Here is a 5,622-nt window from a genome sequence, read left to right on the forward strand (position 1 = left end):
TCCAAGAGCCGCCGGCTTCCCGCCGCATAAAGAGCCCTCGCCACACCGCCCCGCCCCGCCCCGGCCCGCCGCACCGCCCCTCCGAGGCGGCGGGCAGGCGGGGACGGGACGGGACGGGGCGGGGGGGGCCGTGGGCGGGAGCGGTGCCCGCGGGCCCGGCCTCGGGTGCACCTTGGGGCTCACCTCGGCTGCCCCAGCCGCGCCTCCCCGGTGTGGGGGGAAGCGGGTCGGGGCGCATAGGCTCCTTCCGCCCTCCCGGGGGCAAGGCCGCCCGGGGGCGCCGCGCCGGGCCGGGCCCCAGCGCCGCCGCCATGCCGGGCCGCGCCTCCCCCCGCTGCCCCCGAGGGTTTCGCGGTTTATTCCTTGTGACCGCCGCCCACGGTCACGGCGGGAGCCCGCCCCGCCGTCGCGGCCGCCTGCAGTCGCGGGGTGCCCCGTGGGTTTCCCGCGAGTCTTGCCGGCACTGCCGCCTCTCACGGAGGGGCACAAGACCTCCGGAGGCTCCTTTCCGCCCAAACCTGAGTCTGTGCCACTGCGTGGGGGGCTGCATGGGTGAGCTGTGAGGGGCAGGCGCGGGTGGCATGGCACTCGCGATGCTTCAAACCTTCCGGGGCTAAAGCGCACTCCGTACGCTGGGAGATGTGCCTATACTTGCCAGAAACTGCTTTAAAGCGTGGTGATGGCTACACTTGGTGGTCAAGGACTCAGTGACAGGGCATCTTTCTGTGCCCTCTGCTGCTCAAGGAACCTGGCTAGGGGACCATTGTCCTTCCCTTACGCTTCAAATTCTGGGAAAGACGGACGCAGAAGTTGTGACTGTGTGTTTGATCAGTTTGCTTTTTACTTCTGTCTAGATTCTCTGGCAAAGAAAACCAGCTCCTGCTCTTTTTTGTTCTTGACGGCTTAGTAGAACCTCCAGGACCCTCTATGAGCTTGGAAATGAGAAAGTGTTTCAGTAGCCTCTTCCCCACAGGAGGCTTCACCTGACGAGGGCCCCAAAAATTAGCTGGGAACTGTCTTGCAGAGGAAGAACATAGTTATGTCACTTCCTTGCTAAGCAGGGCCTGAAACTCCCCTCCACAGGAGAAGAGAACTGAATTCAGGCCTTAAACATCCTGCACAAGAGCTTGCTCATCAAACTGTTTGCCCACAGACCCATGTGTGTAAGGGGAAGGGATGCCAGTACAACCATCATGTTTTTTAGAAGGTGGTGGAGGCACCACACTGGTGGTGGAGCTTGGTCCTGTCACTGTGCCCTAGACCTGCTTTTAGAGCTTCCGATGGATCTGGTGCTTGCGGACGTGCAGGATGCTCCATCTTTGTGATTCCAGCTGGACTTACAAACAGCTCGACCTGCTCAGTACTGAGGGGCTTCTGGGACTGAACATAGTGAACTTTAAAGTAAAAACCAGCAGTGAGGTCAGATGCAATTTTAGACGGCAGGCCAGCATTTCAGAGACACTTTTTTAGTCTTCTGCATAAGCTCCATTTTGTGCCTCTGATGGTCTTTGTTTGGTCTGGCACTGTGTTGACAGACTGGGAGACTGAAGCTTTTGGTTTACCTAGAAAATACATAGCACCTGGGCAGCCGTCTCCTTCCCAAGCTGCACCGTCTTGACCCCGAGGCAGTGCTCTCAGTTACCTCTGATTACTCATCTTTGAGGTATTCTTTTAAGACTTCCCATGAAAGGCCTGGCTCTTGCCAGCGGGCGGAGAGAAGGGGATCCGCATTAGGAACTGGGTAGAAATTTCAGAGCCTGAAATCACCAATTCATTTGATTTTCACACCTTAACAGCATTTCACTCCTTAAGAGCAATCCACTGTACCAAACTTGGGTTTCTTTCTATGTGGCAATGAAGCATCATCAATAGGACACTGAAAGAAGACCTCCAGACAAGTTCTGAGCCATATTGCCTCTTGGAGTGCCACCTAACCAGCGTAGCTGATTTGGCACGCTATCAGTTTGATCCATCTTTTGCCTTGGGATAGTTGATGCGTTGCCGTTTCTTCACAACATGAAACTGTAGCGTGCAACTGTGATGCTGTAAACTCGGACCTAGTGTCTCTTTCAGGAGACAAATGCATCTCAGTTCTGGTACTGGCAGTGATTTAAACAGAGAGCAAATCCATACAGGTCAAAGGAAATTTTATTATGTCAAACCAGGCAGGGAGGGTAGAGTACTTCTGTTCTGCTCCCGTAATAGGTATCAGTGAGATTAGCTTAAGAAAAAGCAGGAGAGCTCTGTTTTCAGTATCTACAAGCAATTACAAACTCTTTTTGATACCTTGGCAGGGTGACTAAGGGAAGCAGAGATAACATACAGGGAACTTCACTCGTGCCAGCAGGTCAGATCCAGATCAGGTTTTAATACCTGAAAATTCCTGCTCTTTGGCTTGTGTCCCCCTCTCAGTTCATCTCAGGAGTAATCATGAATGGTTATTTTGCAGATTTGCAGCAATACATCGTTTCTCCCTTCGGACCGCTCACTGTTTGTGGTGCAGTTGTGGGCTGCTAAACAGCAGTCGAATTCCAGGGGTAGGTAGCACAGGATGTGATGAAAGGAGGAGGGTAGGAGGGTAGGTCTTAGGCAAACAGTGCAGGGCGTTATGTGAATGCCTGCTGCTGTGGACATCACACGGCCCTTCTGCAGCGTTTTTTACTTCGAGAAGCTGGGAGTGTTTTACAGCAGGGAGTTTTATTATGGCCATTTTAGGGACGGGAAAACGGAGTCACAGAGACGGAAGGCAGGCATGCAGAAAAGCTTTAGCAGGTTCTAGTTAGAGTCCAAGGGTCTGAAAGCCCTTTGCTCTTGCTGGTAGATACGACAGCTTCTGCTCAGGCATATTCCTGCTTCCAGTAACAGACTGCATGCAGCTTGACACAGAGAAGCAAATCTTCTTTATCCCTTTGCAACTGCCACAGCCTAGGGCTGCATTTGCTGGGAAAACTAGGATCCCAGCAGTGGATACTACCCGGAATAGGAAAGAATGTCATCTCCCACATGTTTTTTCTTTCTGTGACATCTCCCGTGTTCACCAGCATTTTGCATGTGTTTCAACAAAGGCCACACTTTGGCCTTCACCTTGAAAACCACAGCCGCTTCTTCAGTGGCAATTAATATGTACACGTTGGGGCAGTTTGCCTATGGACAGCACAGTGCCCTTCCCAGCAGAGAAGAAAAGCTCCTGCAGCTCCCACTTACTCAGCAAAAAAAAAGGAATGGAGCTGGGCCCAAATAAGCTGTTTTCCCTCATCCACTTGTACCTTATCTCAAGAGTCTCCAGAGGATGGGGTTACCTACAGCAGACTAAAGCAGGCAACAAAAGCAGCAGTAGTGCAGATAAAGCGAGATGTGCTCCGCCATGTCTCTATCGGTGTGGTTCAGAAAGGTGGTCAAAAGGGATTCGTGCTTTTTGAAGGATAATTCCCTTAAGAGGGGACCCAGAGAAGACAAGGTGATTGTATGTTACTGTATTTCTGTCGACCTTCCCTCTGTAATTACAGGTCTCACACCCCTGCTGTCTTGTCCCCTGCCTTTAATGAGATCCCTTGAAGAGATAAGGCAGTGACTCCATTAAATGAGGGGGGGGAAACAATATCTAACTATGGGGTGAGCAAAGATCAAGATCCACTATACCCGGTCAGGCTTGGCTAAGCTTCTTTCCTGCGCTTTTTTCCTCCCCCTGGCTGAGGGATACAAACATTTTGCATTTTTGGCAGTATTTCGCATTTTTCTGAAACCTTCCAAGTCATTCAAATACTGTTGCAAAAACATGACAAAGGCTCCTCAAAGGCCCTGTGAAAATTAGGGCTCCGGCCTTTGCCGTTGCAATGGTATTACCTTCCTTCAGAGCAATGGCATTGCAGGCTGCAGAGGCGAAGGGCAGAAATACGCAGCATTCCCGTCATTTCAAGTGCCTCAGTGCTATGCCTGTACAAAATTCCTGGGCGCTTGGCACTTCCGTAGGTGGGAACTTCGGCTGCTCAGCCTTTCTCAATAATAAGCTCAGTGCCTCAGCCCGAGAACTTAAAAACTGTGGCTTTTTTGTGTTTTACCAGAGAGGAGGTGGAGGCTTACTAGAGTCATACAGTGAGTCAGATCAATGTGCGGGATTTAGGAGAGCATGGTTCCTGTCCGACTGCTAGGAGGAGGGTTTTTACTGCTGGTTCACAAATCCCCAAAGACTACTTGGAGGGGGGGATGCTGTGAGAGCACGAAAAGCAAAGCCATCGCCAATAGATTGAAATACACTAGTCAAGGATTTGCACTTCTCTGGGAAAAAAGTTTAGGAATCCACAAATCAAAAAAATAAAGGGTTAAACTCTTGCTCTGGACAAATCTGTAACACACATTTAAGTGGCACTTCTTTTTTAAAGCCCATAATCGTAATCTATCATTCCATTTTTAGTTACCAGTGCTGTTTTTAATTCGCCCTCCTTTGCCAGTGAGTTATCTGGGAGATAAAGCAGCTTTGAAATCCCTAGACTCCCTGGAACCACAGTGTATATCTGTGTGTGCACTTTGCCATTCCAGAGCAGATAAACCGAGTGCCATGTAACTTACGCCTTCTCTGCAAATCGTTTGAGCGCTAGTGACTGTATGGGAATATATCGAAAAGAGCATAAGGTTGAGACAAAAATGTCTGCATGTACTCTTCCCCCCCCGCCCCCCTCCGGTTTGCACCTGCCTGTATTCCATGGCAGGGAGGTGATTGCATCTAAGTATATACAAGCTGGTGAAAAATGCCAGATTTCTTTTTTTAATCCATACTTCGACTGTTTTTTACCTGGCTGAGCGGGCAAGTGGGTGTGTTATTGATAAGTAAAAGGGAGTTGAAGATTGTTGCTCTAGGGCGGACAAGGAGAAAAAATAAAGTATGTGTTGCCATATTAGAAACAGCTCTGTTTGGCATTTTACTATGCTACAGATAAGTTTTCAAACATCTAAAAGGCATTTCCATTAAAAGTTTTCTTTAGAAAAATACGACGTTTCCCAAGAGAAACACCCCGAAGTCAGGATGTGCCAAAGTCCAACCTCTGCTCTCTCCACCTCTCTGCACGCACTGTGGTGCAGCCTTCAGTTACAACACGCTGCTGCATCCAGCATTTCAGGTGAAATGCTGCACAGTGACTGAGAGGGGGCCAGCTTTAACAGACCGAGGTTTATCTTCACCTGCCCTAACGCTTCATTTTCCAAGACTAACGTTCTCTGAGTCTGAGAGCCCCTTTTAGCAGGACGGCTGGAGGTGTTAGAGAGAGGAGAGCAGGCTGACGGGAACCCTCGCTGGCTGCAACCTCAGAGACCAAGGTCAGCATGGAGCTCAGCGCCATGCCTGTTGACCGACGGCCAAGTAAGAGTGACGGCAGGATCTTAAGACCTGTCTAGTGGTGCTCCACCATGTGGATCATACCTTCTAATACCTGATCTGGCCTACAGGAGGCCGTGCCTCACTTCCCCATACCTTATGCAGCCAATAGGGGTACTAAAGCTGGGCGTTCCTGGTAGGAAAAGAGAGGATATGGCTGAAACTTGTTGATCTGAAATAGACTGAATGTGACGAGCTTCTAAGCAAGCTGCATAAGCCATCAAATTGACAGGGCGCTGGGGGAGGACTGAGAA

This window comes from Aptenodytes patagonicus, chromosome 1 (genome assembly GCF_965638725.1).
Source record: "Aptenodytes patagonicus chromosome 1, bAptPat1.pri.cur, whole genome shotgun sequence".
NCBI classification, from domain to species: Eukaryota; Metazoa; Chordata; class Aves; order Sphenisciformes; family Spheniscidae; genus Aptenodytes; species Aptenodytes patagonicus.